Below are 19,536 nucleotides of genomic sequence, written 5' to 3'. Positions count from 1 at the left end.
AAGTTCATGTTTTTCTGCTTTAAACTCTAGGTACACATCCAAAATGTATTACTGAGTTGAAAGAAGTGGATTCTGGTGCATGGTTTTGAAACCGCAGTCAGAAAAAAAATCACAACCATATCAACATGTTTATAACCCCCGGGGCTGTCGTTTTGGTCAAAAAATGAAAATTATAAAAGTTCCGTTTTTTCTGCTTTAAACTCTAGGTACACATCCAAAATGTATTACTGAGTTGAAAGAAGTGGATTCTGGTGCATGGTTTTGAAACCGCAGTCAGAAAAAAAATCACAACCATATCAACATGTTTATAACCCCCGGGGCTGTCGTTTTGGTCAAAAAATGAAAATTCTAAAAGTTCCGTTTTTTCTGCTTTAAACTCTAGGTACACATCCAAAATGTATTACTGAGTTGAAAGTAGTGGATTCTGGTGCATGGTTTTGAAACCGCAGTCAGAAAAAAATCACATCCATATCAACATTTTTATAACCCCCGGGGCTGTCGTTTTGGTCAAAAAATGAAAATTCTAAAAGTTCCGTTTTTTCTGCTTTAAACTCTAGGTACACATCCAAAATGTATTACTGAGTTGAAAGAAGTGGATTCTGGTGCATGGTTTTGAAACCGCAGTCAGAAAAAAAATCACATCCATATCAACATGTTTATAACCCCCGGGGCTGTCGTTTTGGTCAAAAAATGAAAATTCTAAAAGTTCATGTTTTTCGGCTTTAAACTCTAGGTACACATCCAAAATGTATTACTGAGTTGAAAGAAGTGGATTCTGGTGCATGGTTTTGAAACCGCAGTCAGAAAAAAAATCACAACCATATCAACATGTTTATAACCCCCGGGGCTGTCGTTTTGGTCAAAAAATGAAAATTCTAAAAGTTCCGTTTTTTCTGCTTTAAACTCTAGGTACACATCCAAAATGTATTACTGAGTTGAAAGAAGTGGATTCTGGTGCATGGTTTTGAAACCGCAGTCAGAAAAAAAATCACATCTATATCAACATTTTTATAACCCCCGGGGCTGTCGTTTTGGTAAAAAAATGAAAATTCTAAAAGTTCAGTTTTTTCTGCTTTAAACTCTAGGTACACATCCAAAATGTATTACTGAGTTGAAAGAAGTGGATTCTGGTGCATGATTTTGAAACCGCAGTCAGAAAAAAAATCACAACCATATCAACATGTTTATAACCCCCGGGGCTGTCGTTTTGGTCAAAAAATAAAAATTCTAAAAGTTCAGTTTTTTCTGCTTTAAACTCTAGGTACACATCCAAAATGTATTACTGAGTTGAAAGAAGTGGATTCTGGTGCATGGTTTTGAAACCGCAGTCAGAAAAAAAAATCACAACCATATCAACATGTTTATAACCCCCGGGGCTGTCGTTTTGGTCAAAAAATGAAATTTCTAAAAGTTCCGTTTTTTCTGCTTTAAACTCTAGGTACACATCCAAAATGTATTACTGAGTTGAAAGAAGTGGATTCTGGTGCATGGTTTTGAAACCGCAGTCAGAAAAAAAATCACATCCATATCAACATGTTTATAACCCCCGGGGCTGTCGTTTTGGTCAAAAAATGAAAATTCTAAAAGTTCCGTTTTTTCTGCTTTAAACTCTAGGTACACATCCAAAATGTATTACTGAGTTGAAAGAAGTGGATTCTGGTGCATGGTTTTGAAACCGCAGTCAGAAAAAAAATCACAACCATATCAACATGTTTATAACCCCCGGGGCTGTCGTTTTGGTCAAAAAATGAAAATTCTAAAAGTTCAGTTTTTTCTGCTTTAAACTCTAGGTACACATCCAAAATGTATTACTGAGTTGAAAGAAGTGGATTCTGGTGCATGGTTTTGAAACCGCAGTCAGAAAAAAAATCACAACCATATCAACATGTTTATAACCCCCGGGGCTGTCGTTTTGGTCAAAAAATGAAAATTCTAAAAGTTCCGTTTTTTCTGCTTTAAACTCTAGGTACACATCCAAAATGTATTACTGAGTTGAAAGAAGTGAATTCTGGTGCATGGTTTTGAAACCGCAGTCAGAAAAAAAATCACAACCATATCAACATGTTTATAACCCCCGGGGCTTTCGTTTTGGTCATAAAATGAAAATTCTAAAAGTTACGTTTTTTCTGCTTTAAACTCTAGGTACACATCCAAAATGTATTACTGAGTTGAAAGTAGTGGATTCTGGTGCATGGTTTTGAAACCGCAGTCAGAAAAAAATCACATCCATATCAACATTTTTATAACCCCCGGGGCTGTCGTTTTGGTCAAAAAATGAAAATTCTAAAAGTTCCGTTTTTTCTGCTTTAAACTCTAGGTACACATCCAAAATGTATTACTGAGTTGAAAGAAGTGGATTCTGGTGCATGGTTTTGAAACCGCAGTCAGAAAAAAAATCACATCCATATCAACATGTTTATAACCCCCGGGGCTGTCGTTTTGGTCAAAAAATGAAAATTCTAAAAGTTCATGTTTTTCGGCTTTAAACTCTAGGTACACATCCAAAATGTATTACTGAGTTGAAAGAAGTGGATTCTGGTGCATTATTTTGAAACCGCAGTCAGAAAAAAAATCACAACCATATCAACATGTTTATAACCCCCGGGGCTGTCGTTTTGGTCAAAAAATGAAAATTCTAAAAGTTCCGTTTTTTCTGCTTTAAACTCTAGGTACACATCCAAAATGTATTACTGAGTTTAAAGAAGTGGATTCTGGTGCATGGTTTTGAAACCGCAGTCAGAAAAAAAATCACATCCATATCAACATGTTTATAACCCCCGGGGCTGTCGTTTTCGTCAAAAAATGAAAATTCTAAAAGTTCATGTTTTTCTGCTTTAAACTCTAGGTACACATCCAAAATGTATTACTGAGTTGAAAGAAGTGGATTCTGGTGCATGGTTTTGAAACCGCAGTCAGAAAAAAAATCACAACCATATTAACATGTTTATAACCCCCGGGGCTGTCGTTTTGGTCAAAAAATGAAAATTATAAAAGTTCCGTTTTTTCTGCTTTAAACTCTAGGTACACATCCAAAATTTATTACTGAGTTGAAAGAAGTGGATTCTGGTGCATGGTTTTGAAACCGCAGTCAGAAAAAAAATCACATCCATATCAACATGTTTATAACCCCCGGGGCTGTCGTTTTGGTCAAAAAATGAAAATTCTAAAAGTTCCTGTTTTTCTGCTTTAAACTCTAGGTACACATCCAAAATGTATTACTGAGTTGAAAGAAGTGGATTCTGGTGCATGGTTTTGAAACCGCAGTCAGAAAAAAAATCACAACCATATCAACATGTTTATAACCCCCGGGGCTGTCGTTTTGGTCAAAAAATGAAAATTCTAAAAGTTCCGTTTTGTCTGCTTTAAACTCTAGGTACACATCCAAAATGTATTACTGAGTTGAAAGAAGTGGATTCTGGTGCATGGTTTTGAAACCGCAGTCAGAAAAAAAATCACAACCATATCAACATGTTTATAACCCCCGGGGCTGTCGTTTTGGTCAAAAAATGAAATTTCTAAAAGTTCCGTTTTTTCTGCTTTAAACTCTAGGTACACATCCAAAATGTATTACTGAGTTGAAAGAAGTGGATTCTGGTGCATGGTTTTGAAACCGCAGTCAGAAAAAAAATCACAACCATATCAACATGTTTATAACCCCCGGGGCTGTCGTTTTGGTCAAAAAATGAAAATTCTAAAAGTTCCGTTTTTTCTGCTTTAAACTCTAGGTACACATCCAAAATGTATTACTGAGTTGAAAGTAGTGGATTCTGGTGCATGGTTTTGAAACCGCAGTCAGAAAAAAATCACATCCATATCAACATTTTTATAACCCCCGGGGCTGTCGTTTTGGTCAAAAAATGAAAATTCTAAAAGTTCCGTTTTTTCTGCTTTAAACTCTAGGTACACATCCAAAATGTATTACTGAGTTGAAAGAAGTGGATTCTGGTGCATGGTTTTGAAACCGCAGTCAGAAAAAAAATCACATCCATATCAACATGTTTATAACCCCCGGGGCTGTCGTTTTGGTCAAAAAATGAAAATTCTAAAAGTTCATGTTTTTCGGCTTTAAACTCTAGGTACACATCCAAAATGTATTACTGAGTTGAAAGAAGTGGATTCTGGTGCATGGTTTTGAAACCGCAGTCAGAAAAAAAATCACAACCATATCAACATGTTTATAACCCCCGGGGCTGTCGTTTTGGTCAAAAAATGAAAATTCTAAAAGTTCCGTTTTTTCTGCTTTAAACTCTAGGTACACATCCAAAATGTATTACTGAGTTGAAAGAAGTGGATTCTGGTGCATGGTTTTGAAACCGCAGTCAGAAAAAAAATCACAACCATATCAACATGTTTATAACCCCCGGGGCTGTCGTTTTGGTCAAAAAATGAAAATTCTAAAAGTTCCGTTTTTTCTGCTTTAAACTCTAGGTACACATCCAAAATGTATTACTGAGTTGAAAGTAGTGGATTCTGGTGCATGGTTTTGAAACCGCAGTCAGAAAAAAATCACATCCATATCAACATTTTTATAACCCCCGGGGCTGTCGTTTTGGTCAAAAAATGAAAATTCTAAAAGTTCCGTTTTTTCTGCTTTAAACTCTAGGTACACATCCAAAATGTATTACTGAGTTGAAAGAAGTGGATTCTGGTGCATGGTTTTGAAACCGCAGTCAGAAAAAAAATCACATCCATATCAACATGTTTATAACCCCCGGGGCTGTCGTTTTGGTCAAAAAATGAAAATTCTAAAAGTTCATGTTTTTCGGCTTTAAACTCTAGGTACACATCCAAAATGTATTACTGAGTTGAAAGAAGTGGATTCTGGTGCATGGTTTTGAAACCGCAGTCAGAAAAAAAAATCACAACCATATCAACATGTTTATAACCCCCGGGGCTGTCGTTTTGGTCAAAAAATGAAAATTCTAAAAGTTCCGTTTTTTCTGCTTTAAACTCTAGGTACACATCCAAAATGTATTACTGAGTTGAAAGAAGTGGATTCTGGTGCATGGTTTTGAAACCGCAGTCAGAAAAAAAATCACATCCATATCAACATGTTTATAACCCCCGGGGCTGTCGTTTTAGTCAAAAAATGAAAATTCTAAAAGTTCCGTTTTTTCTGCTTTAAACTCTAGGTACACATCCAAAATGTATTACTGAGTTGAAAGAAGTGGATTCTGGTGCATGGTTTTGAAACCGCAGTCAGAAAAAAAATCACATCCATATCAACATGTTTATAACCCCCGGGGCTGTCGTTTTGGTCAAAAAATGAAAATTCTAAAAGTTCATGTTTTTCGGCTTTAAACTCTAGGTACACATCCAAAATGTATTACTGAGTTGAAAGAAGTGGATTCTGGTGCATGGTTTTGAAACCGCAGTCAGAAAAAAAAATCACAACCATATCAACATGTTTATAACCCCCGGGGCTGTCGTTTTGGTCAAAAAATGAAAATTCTAAAAGTTCCGTTTTTTCTGCTTTAAACTCTAGGTACACATCCAAAATGTATTACTGAGTTGAAAGAAGTGGATTCTGGTGCATGGTTTTGAAACCGCAGTCAGAAAAAAAATCACATCCATATCAACATGTTTATAACCCCGGGGCTGTCGTTTTAGTCAAAAAATGAAAATTCTAAAAGTTCCGTTTTTTCTGCTTTAAACTCTAGGTACACATCCAAAATGTATTACTGAGTTGAATAAAGTGGATTCTGGTGCATGGTTTTGAAACCGCAGTCAGAAAAAAAATCACATCCATATCAACATGTTTATAAACCCCGGGGCTGTCGTTTTGGTCAAAAAATGAAAATTCTAAAAGTTCATGTTTTTCGGCTTTAAACTCTAGGTACACATCCAAAATGTATTACTGAGTTGAAAGAAGTGGATTCTGGTGCATGGTTTTGAAACCGCAGTCAGAAAAAAAATCACAACCATATCAACATGTTTATAACCCCCGGGGCTGTCGTTTTGGTCAAAAAATGAAAATTCTAAAAGTTCCGTTTTTTCTGCTTTAAACTCTAGGTACACATCCAAAATGTATTACTGAGTTGAAAGAAGTGGATTCTGGTGCATGGTTTTGAAACCGCAGTCAGAAAAAAAATCACAACCATATCAACATGTTTATAACCCCCGGGGCTGTCGTTTTGGTCAAAAAATGAAAATTCTAAAAGTTCCGTTTTTTCTGCTTTAAACTCTAGGTACACATTCAAAATGTATTACTGAGTTGAAAGAAGTGGATTCTGGTGCATGGTTTTGAAACCGTAGTCAGAAAAAAAATCACAACCATATCAACATGTTTATAACCCCTGGGGCTGTCGTTTTGGTCAAAAAATGAAAATTCTAAAAGTTCCGTTTTTTCTGCTTTAAACTCTAGGTACACATCCAAAATGTATTACTGAGTTAAAAGAAGTGGATTCTGGTGCATGATTTTGAAACCGCAGTCAGAAAAAAAATCACAACCATATCAACATGTTTATAACCCCCGGGGCTGTCGTTTTGGTCAAAAAATGAAAATTCTAAAAGTTCCGTTTTTTCTGCTTTAAACTCTAGGTACACATCCAAAATGTATTACTGAGTTGAAAGAAGTGGATTCTGGTGCATGGTTTTGAAACCGCAGTCAGAAAAAAAATCACAACCATATCAACATGTTTATAACCCCCGGGGCTGTCGTTTTGGTCAAAAAATGAAATTTCTAAAAGTTCTGTTTTTTCTGCTTTAAACTCTAGGTACACATCCAAAATGTATTACTGAGTTGAAAGAAGTGGATTCTGATGCATGGTTTTGAAACCGCAGTCAGAAAAAAAATCACAACCATATCAACATGTTAATAACCCCCGGGGCTGTCGTTTGGTCAAAAAATGAAAATTCTAAAAGTTCCGTTTTTTTCTGCTTTAAACTCTAGGTACACATCCAAAATGTATTACTGAGTTGAAAGAAGTGGATTCTGGTGCATGGTTTTGAAACCGCAGTCAGAAAAAAAATCACAACCATATCAACATGTTTATAACCCCCGGGGCTGTCGTTTTGGTCAAAAAATGAAAATTCTAAAAGTTCCGTTTTTTCTGCTTTAAACTCTAGGTACACATCCAAAATGTATTACGGAGTTGAAAGAAGTGGATTCTGGTGCATGGTTTTGAAACCGCAGTCAGAAAAAAAATCACATCCATATCAACATGTTTATAACCCCCGGGGCTGTCGTTTTGGTCAAAAAATGAAAATTCTAAAAGTTCATGTTTTTCTGCTTTAAACTCTAGGTACACATCCAAAATGTATTACTGAGTTGAAAGAAGTGGATTCTGGTGCATGGTTTTGAAACCGCAGTCAGAAAAAAAATCACAACCATATCAACATGTTTATAACCCCCGGGGCTGTCGTTTTGGTCAAAAAATGAAAATTCTAAAAGTTCCGTTTTTTCTGCTTTAAACTCTAGGTACACATCCAAAATGTATTACGGAGTTGAAAGAAGTGGATTCTGGTGCATGGTTTTGAAACCGCAGTCAGAAAAAAAATCACATCCATATCAACATGTTTATAACCCCCGGGGCTGTCGTTTTGGTCAAAAAATGAAAATTCTAAAAGTTCATGTTTTTCTGCTTTAAACTCTAGGTACACATCCAAAATGTATTACTGAGTTGAAAGAAGTGGATTCTGGTGCATGGTTTTGAAACCGCAGTCAGAAAAAAAATCACATCCATATCAACATGTTTATAAGCCCCGGGGCTGTCGTTTTGGTCAAAAAATGAAAATTCTAAAAGTTCATGTTTTTCTGCTTTAAACTCTAGGTACACATCCAAAATGTATTACTGAGTTGAAAGAAGTGGATTCTGGTGCATGGTTTTGAAACCGCAGTCAGAAAAAAAATCACAACCATATTAACATGTTTATAACCCCCGGGGCTGTCGTTTTGGTCAAAAAATGAAAATTATAAAAGTTCCGTTTTTTCTGCTTTAAACTCTAGGTACACATCCAAAATGTATTACTGAGTTGAAAGAAGTGGATTCTGGTGCATGGTTTTGAAACCGCAGTCAGAAAAAAAATCACAACCATATCAACATGTTTATAACCCCCGGGGCTGTCGTTTTGGTCAAAAAATGAAAATTCTAAAAGTTCATGTTTTTCTGCTTTAAACTCTAGGTACACATCCAAAATGTATTACTGAGTTGAAAGAAGTGGATTCTGGTGCATGGTTTTGAAACCGCAGTCAGAAAAAAAATCACAACCATATTAACATGTTTATAACCCCCGGGGCTGTCGTTTTGGTCAAAAAATGAAAATTATAAAAGTTCCGTTTTTTCTGCTTTAAACTCTAGGTACACATCCAAAATTTATTACTGAGTTGAAAGAAGTGGATTCTGGTGCATGGTTTTGAAACCGCAGTCAGAAAAAAAATCACATCCATATCAACATGTTTATAACCCCCGGGGCTGTCGTTTTGGTCAAAAAATGAAAATTCTAAAAGTTCATGTTTTTCTGCTTTAAACTCTAGGTACACATCCAAAATGTATTACTGAGTTGAAAGTAGTGGATTCTGGTGCATGGTTTTGAAACCGCAGTCAGAAAAAAATCACATCCATATCAACATTTTTATAACCCCCGGGGCTGTCGTTTTGGTCAAAAAATGAAAATTCTAAAAGTTCCGTTTTTTCTGCTTTAAACTCTAGGTACACATCCAAAATGTATTACTGAGTTGAAAGAAGTGGATTCTGGTGCATGGTTTTGAAACCGCAGTCAGAAAAAAAATCACATCCATATCAACATGTTTATAACCCCCGGGGCTGTCGTTTTGGTCAAAAAATGAAAATTCTAAAAGTTCATGTTTTTCGGCTTTAAACTCTAGGTACACATCCAAAATGTATTACTGAGTTGAAAGAAGTGGATTCTGGTGCATGGTTTTGAAACCGCAGTCAGAAAAAAAATCACAACCATATCAACATGTTTATAACCCCCGGGGCTGTCGTTTTGGTCAAAAAATGAAAATTCTAAAAGTTCCGTTTTTTCTGCTTTAAACTCTAGGTACACATCCAAAATGTATTACTGAGTTGAAAGAAGTGGATTCTGGTGCATGGTTTTGAAACCGCAGTCAGAAAAAAAATCACATCTATATCAACATTTTTATAACCCCCGGGGCTGTCGTTTTGGTAAAAAAATGAAAATTCTAAAAGTTCAGTTTTTTCTGCTTTAAACTCTAGGTACACATCCAAAATGTATTACTGAGTTGAAAGAAGTGGATTCTGGTGCATGATTTTGAAACCGCAGTCAGAAAAAAAATCACAACCATATCAACATGTTTATAACCCCCGGGGCTGTCGTTTTGGTCAAAAAATAAAAATTCTAAAAGTTCAGTTTTTTCTGCTTTAAACTCTAGGTACACATACAAAATGTATTACTGAGTTGAAAGAAGTGGATTCTGGTGCATGGTTTTGAAACCGCAGTCAGAAAAAAAAATCACAACCATATCAACATGTTTATAACCCCCGGGGCTGTCGTTTTGGTCAAAAAATGAAATTTCTAAAAGTTCCGTTTTTTCTGCTTTAAACTCTAGGTACACATCCAAAATGTATTACTGAGTTGAAAGAAGTGGATTCTGGTGCATGGTTTTGAAACCGCAGTCAGAAAAAAAATCACATCCATATCAACATGTTTATAAACCCCGGGGCTGTCGTTTTGGTCAAAAAATGAAAATTCTAAAAGTTCCGTTTTTTCTGCTTTAAACTCTAGGTACACATCCAAAATGTATTACTGAGTTGAAAGAAGTGGATTCTGGTGCATGGTTTTGAAACCGCAGTCAGAAAAAAAATCACAACCATATCAACATGTTTATAACCCCCGGGGCTGTCGTTTTGGTCAAAAAATGAAAATTCTAAAAGTTCAGTTTTTTCTGCTTTAAACTCTAGGTACACATCCAAAATGTATTACTGAGTTGAAAGAAGTGGATTCTGGTGCATGGTTTTGAAACCGCAGTCAGAAAAAAAATCACAACCATATCAACATGTTTATAACCCCCGGGGCTGTCGTTTTGGTCAAAAAATGAAAATTCTAAAAGTTCCGTTTTTTCTGCTTTAAACTCTAGGTACACATCCAAAATGTATTACTGAGTTGAAAGAAGTGGATTCTGGTGCATGGTTTTGAAACCGCAGTCAGAAAAAAAATCACAACCATATCAACATGTTTATAACCCCCGGGGCTGTCGTTTTGGTCAAAAAATGAAAATTCTAAAAGTTCCGTTTTGTCTGCTTTAAACTCTAGGTAGACATCCAACATGTATTACTGAGTTGAAAGAAGTGGATTCTGGTGCATGGTTTTGAAACCGCAGTCAGAAAAAAAATCACAACCATATCAACATGTTTATAACCCCCGGGGCTGTCGTTTTGGTCAAAAAATGAAATTTCTAAAAGTTCCGTTTTTTCTGCTTTAAACTCTAGGTACACATCCAAAATGTATTACTGAGTTGAAAGAAGTGGATTCTGGTGCATGGTTTTGAAACCGCAGTCAGAAAAAAAATCACATCCATATCAACATGTTTATAACCCCCGGGGCTGTCGTTTTAGTCAAAAAATGAAAATTCTAAAAGTTCCGTTTTTTCTGCTTTAAACTCTAGGTACACATCCAAAATGTATTACTGAGTTGAATAAAGTGGATTCTGGTGCATGGTTTTGAAACCGCAGTCAGAAAAAAAATCACATCCATATCAACATGTTTATAACCCCCGGGGCTGTCGTTTTGGTCAAAAAATGAAAATTCTAAAAGTTCATGTTTTTCTGCTTTAAACTCTAGGTACACATCCAAAATGTATTACTGAGTTGAAAGAAGTGGATTCTGGTGCATGGTTTTGAAACCGCAGTCAGAAAAAAAATCACAACCATATCAACATGTTTATAACCCCCCGGGGCTTTCGTTTTGGTCATAAAATGAAAATTATAAAAGTTCAGTTTTTTCTGCTTTAAACTCTAGGTACACATCCAAAATGTATTACTGAGTTGAAAGTAGTGGATTCTGGTGCATGGTTTTGAAACCGCAGTCAGAAAAAAATCACATCCATATCAACATTTTTATAACCCCCGGGGCTGTCGTTTTGGTCAAAAAATGAAAATTCTAAAAGTTCCGTTTTTTCTGCTTTAAACTCTAGGTACACATCCAAAATGTATTACTGAGTTGAAAGAAGTGGATTCTGGTGCATGGTTTTGAAACCGCAGTCAGAAAAAAAATCACATCCATATCAACATGTTTATAACCCCCGGGGCTGTCGTTTTGGTCAAAAAATGAAAATTCTAAAAGTTCCTGTTTTTCTGCTTTAAACTCTAGGTACACATCCAAAATGTATTACTGAGTTGAAAGAAGTGGATTCTGGTGCATGGTTTTGAAACCGCAGTCAGAAAAAAAATCACAACCATATCAACATGTTTATAACCCCCGGGGCTGTCGTTTTGGTCAAAAAATGAAAATTCTAAAAGTTCCGTTTTGTCTGCTTTAAACTCTAGGTACACATCCAAAATGTATTACTGAGTTGAAAGAAGTGGATTCTGGTGCATGGTTTTGAAACCGCAGTCAGAAAAAAAATCACAACCATATCAACATGTTTATAACCCCCGGGGCTGTCGTTTTGGTCAAAAAATGAAATTTCTAAAAGTTCCGTTTTTTCTGCTTTAAACTCTAGGTACACATCCAAAATGTATTACTGAGTTGAAAGAAGTGGATTCTGGTGCATGGTTTTGAAACCGCAGTCAGAAAAAAAATCACAACCATATCAACATGTTTATAACCCCCGGGGCTGTCGTTTTGGTCAAAAAATGAAAATTCTAAAAGTTCCGTTTTTTCTGCTTTAAACTCTAGGTACACATCCAAAATGTATTACTGAGTTGAAAGTAGTGGATTCTGGTGCATGGTTTTGAAACCGCAGTCAGAAAAAAATCACATCCATATCAACATTTTTATAACCCCCGGGGCTGTCGTTTTGGTCAAAAAATGAAAATTCTAAAAGTTCCGTTTTTTCTGCTTTAAACTCTAGGTACACATCCAAAATGTATTACTGAGTTGAAAGAAGTGGATTCTGGTGCATGGTTTTGAAACCGCAGTCAGAAAAAAAATCACATCCATATCAACATGTTTATAACCCCCGGGGCTGTCGTTTTGGTCAAAAAATGAAAATTCTAAAAGTTCATGTTTTTCGGCTTTAAACTCTAGGTACACATCCAAAATGTATTACTGAGTTGAAAGAAGTGGATTCTGGTGCATGGTTTTGAAACCGCAGTCAGAAAAAAAATCACAACCATATCAACATGTTTATAACCCCCGGGGCTGTCGTTTTGGTCAAAAAATGAAAATTCTAAAAGTTCCGTTTTTTCTGCTTTAAACTCTAGGTACACATCCAAAATGTATTACTGAGTTGAAAGTAGTGGATTCTGGTGCATGGTTTTGAAACCGCAGTCAGAAAAAAATCACATCCATATCAACATTTTTATAACCCCCGGGGCTGTCGTTTTGGTCAAAAAATGAAAATTCTAAAAGTTCCGTTTTTTCTGCTTTAAACTCTAGGTACACATCCAAAATGTATTACTGAGTTGAAAGAAGTGGATTCTGGTGCATGGTTTTGAAACCGCAGTCAGAAAAAAAATCACATCCATATCAACATGTTTATAACCCCCGGGGCTGTCGTTTTGGTCAAAAAATGAAAATTCTAAAAGTTCATGTTTTTCGGCTTTAAACTCTAGGTACACATCCAAAATGTATTACTGAGTTGAAAGAAGTGGATTCTGGTGCATGGTTTTGAAACCGCAGTCAGAAAAAAAAACACAACCATATCAACATGTTTATAACCCCCGGGGCTGTCGTTTTGGTCAAAAAATGAAAATTCTAAAAGTTCCGTTTTTTCTGCTTTAAACTCTAGGTACACATCCAAAATGTATTACTGAGTTGAAAGAAGTGGATTCTGGTGCATGGTTTTGAAACCGCAGTCAGAAAAAAAATCACATCCATATCAACATGTTTATAACCCCCGGGGCTGTCGTTTTAGTCAAAAAATGAAAATTCTAAAAGTTCCGTTTTTTCTGCTTTAAACTCTAGGTACACATCCAAAATGTATTACTGAGTTGAATAAAGTGGATTCTGGTGCATGGTTTTGAAACCGCAGTCAGAAAAAAAATCACATCCATATCAACATGTTTATAACCCCCGGGGCTGTCGTTTTGGTCAAAAAATGAAAATTCTAAAAGTTCATGTTTTTCGGCTTTAAACTCTAGGTACACATCCAAAATGTATTACTGAGTTGAAAGAAGTGGATTCTGGTGCATGGTTTTGAAACCGCAGTCAGAAAAAAAATCACAACCATATCAACATGTTTATAACCCCCGGGGCTGTCGTTTTGGTCAAAAAATGAAAATTCTAAAAGTTCCGTTTTTTCTGCTTTAAACTCTAGGTACACATCCAAAATGTATTACTGAGTTGAAAGAAGTGGATTCTGGTGCATGGTTTTGAAACCGCAGTCAGAAAAAAAATCACATCCATATCAACATGTTTATAACCCCCGGGGCTGTCGTTTTGGTCAAAAAATGAAAATTCTAAAAGTTCATGTTTTTCTGCTTTAAACTCTAGGTACACATCCAAAATGTATTACTGAGTTGAAAGAAGTGGATTCTGGTGCATGGTTTTGAAACCGCAGTCAGAAAAAAAATCACAACCATATCAACATGTTTATAACCCCCGGGGCTGTCGTTTTGGTCAAAAAATGAAAATTCTAAAAGTTCCGTTTTTTCTGCTTTAAACTCTAGGTACACATCCAAAATGTATTACTGAGTTGAAAGAAGTGGATTCTGGTGCATGGTTTTGAAACCGCAGTCAGAAAAAAAATCACATCCATATCAACATGTTTATAACCCCCGGGGCTGTCGTTTTGGTCAAAAAATGAAAATTCTAAAAGTTCATGTTTTTCTGCTTTAAACTCTAGGTACACATCCAAAATGTATTACTGAGTTGAAAGAAGTGGATTCTGGTGCATGGTTTTGAAACCGCAGTCAGAAAAAAAATCACAACCATATTAACATGTTTATAACCCCCGGGGCTGTCGTTTTGGTCAAAAAATGAAAATTATAAAAGTTCCGTTTTTTCTGCTTTAAACTCTAGGTACACATCCAAAATTTATTACTGAGTTGAAAGAAGTGGATTCTGGTGCATGGTTTTGAAACCGCAGTCAGAAAAAAAATCACATCCATATCAACATGTTTATAACCCCCGGGGCTGTCGTTTTGGTCAAAAAATGAAAATTCTAAAAGTTCATGTTTTTCTGCTTTAAACTCTAGGTACACATCCAAAATGTATTACTGAGTTGAAAGAAGTGGATTCTGGTGCATGGTTTTGAAACCGCAGTCAGAAAAAAAATCACAACCATATCAACATGTTTATAACCCCCGGGGCTGTCGTTTTGGTCAAAAAATGAAAATTCTAAAAGTTCCGTTTTGTCTGCTTTAAACTCTAGGTACACATCCAAAATGTATTACTGAGTTGAAAGAAGTGGATTCTGGTGCATGATTTTGAAACCGCAGTCAGAAAAAAAATCACAACCATATCAACATGTTTATAACCCCCGGGGCTGTCGTTTTGGTCAAAAAATGAAATTTCTAAAAGTTCCGTTTTTTCTGCTTTAAACTCTAGGTACACATCCAAAATGTATTACTGAGTTGAAAGAAGTGGATTCTGGTGCATGGTTTTGAAACCGCAGTCAGAAAAAAATCACATCCATATCAACATGTTTATAACCCCCGGGGCTGTCGTTTTAGTCAAAAAATGAAAATTCTAAAAGTTCCGTTTTTTCTGCTTTAAACTCTAGGTACACATCCAAAATGTATTACTGAGTTGAATAAAGTGGATTCTGGTGCATGGTTTTAAAACCGCAGTCAGAAAAAAAATCACATCCATATCAACATGTTTATAACCCCCGGGGCTGTCGTTTTGGTCAAAAAATGAAAATTCTAAAAGTTCATGTTTTTCTGCTTTAAACTCTAGGTACACATCCAAAATGTATTACTGAGTTGAAAGTAGTGGATTCTGGTGCATGGTTTTGAAACCGCAGTCAGAAAAAAAATCACAACCATATCAACATGTTTATAACCCCCCGGGGCTTTCGTTTTGGTCATAAAATGAAAATTATAAAAGTTCAGTTTTTTCTGCTTTAAACTCTAGGTACACATCCAAAATGTATTACTGAGTTGAAAGAAGTGGATTCTGGTGCATGGTTTTGAAACCGCAGTCAGAAAAAAAATCACATCCATATCAACATGTTTATAACCCCCGGGGCTGTCGTTTTGGTCAAAAAATGAAAATTCTAAAAGTTCCGTTTTTTCTGCTTTAAACTCTAGGTACACATCCAAAATGTATTACTGAGTTGAAAGAAGTGGATTCTGGTGCATGGTTTTGAAACCGCAGTCAGAAAAAAAATCACATCCATATCAACATGTTTATAACCCCCGGGGCTGTCGTTTTGGTCAAAAAATGAAAATTCTAAAAGTTCATGTTTTTCTGCTTTAAACTCTAGGTACACATCCAAAATGTATTACTGAGTTGAAAGAAGTGGATTCTGGTGCATGGTTTTGAAACCGCAGTCAGAAAAAAAATCACAACCATATCAACATGTTTATAACCCCCGGGGCTGTCGTTTTGGTCAAAAAATGAAAATTCTAAAAGTTCCGTTTTTTCTGCTTTAAACTCTAGGTACACATCCAAAATGTATTACTGAGTTGAAAGAAGTGGATTCTGGTGCATGGTTTTGAAACCGCAGTCAGAAAAAAAATCACATCCATATCAACATGTTTATAACCCCCGGGGCTGTCGTTTTGGTCAAAAAATGAAAATTCTAAAAGTTCATGTTTTTCTGCTTTAAACTCTAGGTACACATCCAAAATGTATTACTGAGTTGAAAGAAGTGGATTCTGGTGCATGGTTTTGAAACCGCAGTCAGAAAAAAAATCACAACCATATTAACATGTTTATAACCCCCGGGGCTGTCGTTTTGGTCAAAAAATGAAAATTATAAAAGTTCCGTTTTTTCTGCTTTAAACTCTAGGTACACATCCAAAATTTATTACTGAGTTGAAAGAAGTGGATTCTGGTGCATGGTTTTGAAACCGCAGTCAGAAAAAAAATCACATCCATATCAACATGTTTATAACCCCCGGGGCTGTCGTTTTGGTCAAAAAATGAAAATTCTAAAAGTTCATGTTTTTCTGCTTTAAACTCTAGGTACACATCCAAAATGTATTACTGAGTTGAAAGAAGTGGATTCTGGTGCATGGTTTTGAAACCGCAGTCAGAAAAAAAATCACAACCATATCAACATGTTTATAACCCCCGGGGCTGTCGTTTTGGTCAAAAAATGAAAATTCTAAAAGTTCCGTTTTGTCTGCTTTAAACTCTAGGTACACATCCAAAATGTATTACTGAGTTGAAAGAAGTGGATTCTGGTGCATGATTTTGAAACCGCAGTCAGAAAAAAAATCACAACCATATCAACATGTTTATAACCCCCGGGGCTGTCGTTTTGGTCAAAAAATGAAATTTCTAAAAGTTCCGTTTTTTCTGCTTTAAACTCTAGGTACACATCCAAAATGTATTACTGAGTTGAAAGAAGTGGATTCTGGTGCATGGTTTTGAAACCGCAGTCAGAAAAAAATCACATCCATATCAACATGTTTATAACCCCCGGGGCTGTCGTTTTAGTCAAAAAATGAAAATTCTAAAAGTTCCGTTTTTTCTGCTTTAAACTCTAGGTACACATCCAAAATGTATTACTGAGTTGAATAAAGTGGATTCTGGTGCATGGTTTTAAAACCGCAGTCAGAAAAAAAATCACATCCATATCAACATGTTTATAACCCCCGGGGCTGTCGTTTTGGTCAAAAAATGAAAATTCTAAAAGTTCATGTTTTTCTGCTTTAAACTCTAGGTACACATCCAAAATGTATTACTGAGTTGAAAGTAGTGGATTCTGGTGCATGGTTTTGAAACCGCAGTCAGAAAAAAAATCACAACCATATCAACATGTTTATAACCCCCCGGGGCTTTCGTTTTGGTCATAAAATGAAAATTATAAAAGTTCAGTTTTTTCTGCTTTAAACTCTAGGTACACATCCAAAATGTATTACTGAGTTGAAAGAAGTGGATTCTGGTGCATGGTTTTGAAACCGCAGTCAGAAAAAAAATCACATCCATATCAACATGTTTATAACCCCCGGGGCTGTCGTTTTGGTCAAAAAATGAAAATTCTAAAAGTTCATGTTTTTCTGCTTTAAACTCTAGGTACACATCCAAAATGTATTACTGAGTTGAAAGAAGTGGATTCTGGTGCATGGTTTTGAAACCGCAGTCAGAAAAAAAATCACAACCATATTAACATGTTTATAACCCCCGGGGCTGTCGTTTTGGTCAAAAAATGAAAATTATAAAAGTTCCGTTTTTTCTGCTTTAAACTCTAGGTACACATCCAAAATTTATTACTGAGTTGAAAGAAGTGGATTCTGGTGCATGGTTTTGAAACCGCAGTCAGAAAAAAAATCACATCCATATCAACATGTTTATAACCCCCGGGGCTGTCGTTTTGGTCAAAAAATGAAAATTCTAAAAGTTCCTGTTTTTCTGCTTTAAACTCTAGGTACACATCCAAAATGTATTACTGAGTTGAAAGAAGTGGATTCTGGTGCATGGTTTTGAAACCGCAGTCAGAAAAAAAATCACAACCATATCAACATGTTTATAACCCCCGGGGCTGTCGTTTTGGTCAAAAAATGAAAATTCTAAAAGTTCCGTTTTGTCTGCTTTAAACTCTAGGTACACATCCAAAATGTATTACTGAGTTGAAAGAAGTGGATTCTGGTGCATGGTTTTGAAACCGCAGTCAGAAAAAAAATCACAACCATATCAACATGTTTATAACCCCCGGGGCTGTCGTTTTGGTCAAAAAATGAAATTTCTAAAAGTTCCGTTTTTTCTGCTTTAAACTCTAGGTACACATCCAAAATGTATTACTGAGTTGAAAGAAGTGGATTCTGGTGCATGGTTTTGAAACCGCAGTCAGAAAAAAAATCACAACCATATCAACATGTTTATAACCCCCGGGGCTGTCGTTTTGGTCAAAAAATGAAAATTCTAAAAGTTCCGTTTTTTCTGCTTTAAACTCTAGGTACACATCCAAAATGTATTACTGAGTTGAAAGTAGTGGATTCTGGTGCATGGTTTTGAAACCGCAGTCAGAAAAAAATCACATCCATATCAACATTTTTATAACCCCCGGGGCTGTCGTTTTGGTCAAAAAATGAAAATTCTAAAAGTTCCGTTTTTTCTGCTTTAAACTCTAGGTACACATCCAAAATGTATTACTGAGTTGAAAGAAGTGGATTCTGGTGCATGGTTTTGAAACCGCAGTCAGAAAAAAAATCACATCCATATCAACATGTTTATAACCCCCGGGGCTGTCGTTTTGGTCAAAAAATGAAAATTCTAAAAGTTCATGTTTTTCGGCTTTAAACTCTAGGTACACATCCAAAATGTATTACTGAGTTGAAAGAAGTGGATTCTGGTGCATGGTTTTGAAACCGCAGTCAGAAAAAAAATCACAACCATATCAACATGTTTATAACCCCCGGGGCTGTCGTTTTGGTCAAAAAATGAAAATTCTAAAAGTTCCGTTTTTTCTGCTTTAAACTCTAGGTACACATCCAAAATGTATTACTGAGTTGAAAGTAGTGGATTCTGGTGCATGGTTTTGAAACCGCAGTCAGAAAAAAATCACATCCATATCAACATTTTTATAACCCCCGGGGCTGTCGTTTTGGTCAAAAAATGAAAATTCTAAAAGTTCCGTTTTTTCTGCTTTAAACTCTAGGTACACATCCAAAATGTATTACTGAGTTGAAAGAAGTGGATTCTGGTGCATGGTTTTGAAACCGCAGTCAGAAAAAAAATCACATCCATATCAACATGTTTATAACCCCCGGGGCTGTCGTTTTGGTCAAAAAATGAAAATTCTAAAAGTTCATGTTTTTCGGCTTTAAACTCTAGGTACACATCCAAAATGTATTACTGAGTTGAAAGAAGTGGATTCTGGTGCATGGTTTTGAAACCGCAGTCAGAAAAAAAATCACAACCATATCAACATATTTATAACCCCCGGGGCTGTCGTTTTGGTCAAAAAATGAAAATTCTAAAAGTTCCGTTTTTTCTGCTTTAAACTCTAGGTACACATCCAAAATGTATTACTGAGTTGAAAGAAGTGGATTCTGGTGCATGGTTTTGAAACCGCAGTCAGAAAAAAAATCACATCCATATCAACATGTTTATAACCCCCGGGGCTGTCGTTTTAGTCAAAAAATGAAAATTCTAAAAGTTCCGTTTTTTCTGCTTTAAACTCTAGGTACACATCCAAAATGTATTACTGAGTTGAATAAAGTGGATTCTGGTGCATGGTTTTGAAACCGCAGTCAGAAAAAAAATCACATCCATATCAACATGTTTATAACCCCCGGGGCTGTCGTTTTGGTCAAAAAATGAAAATTCTAAAAGTTC

Source organism: Crinia signifera, chromosome 6 (assembly GCF_055691185.1).
Source record: "Crinia signifera chromosome 6, ASM5569118v1, whole genome shotgun sequence".
Classification (NCBI taxonomy): Eukaryota; Metazoa; Chordata; class Amphibia; order Anura; family Myobatrachidae; genus Crinia; species Crinia signifera.
The sequence above is the reverse complement of the archived record's forward strand: the minus strand, read 5'-3'. Positions refer to the sequence as shown.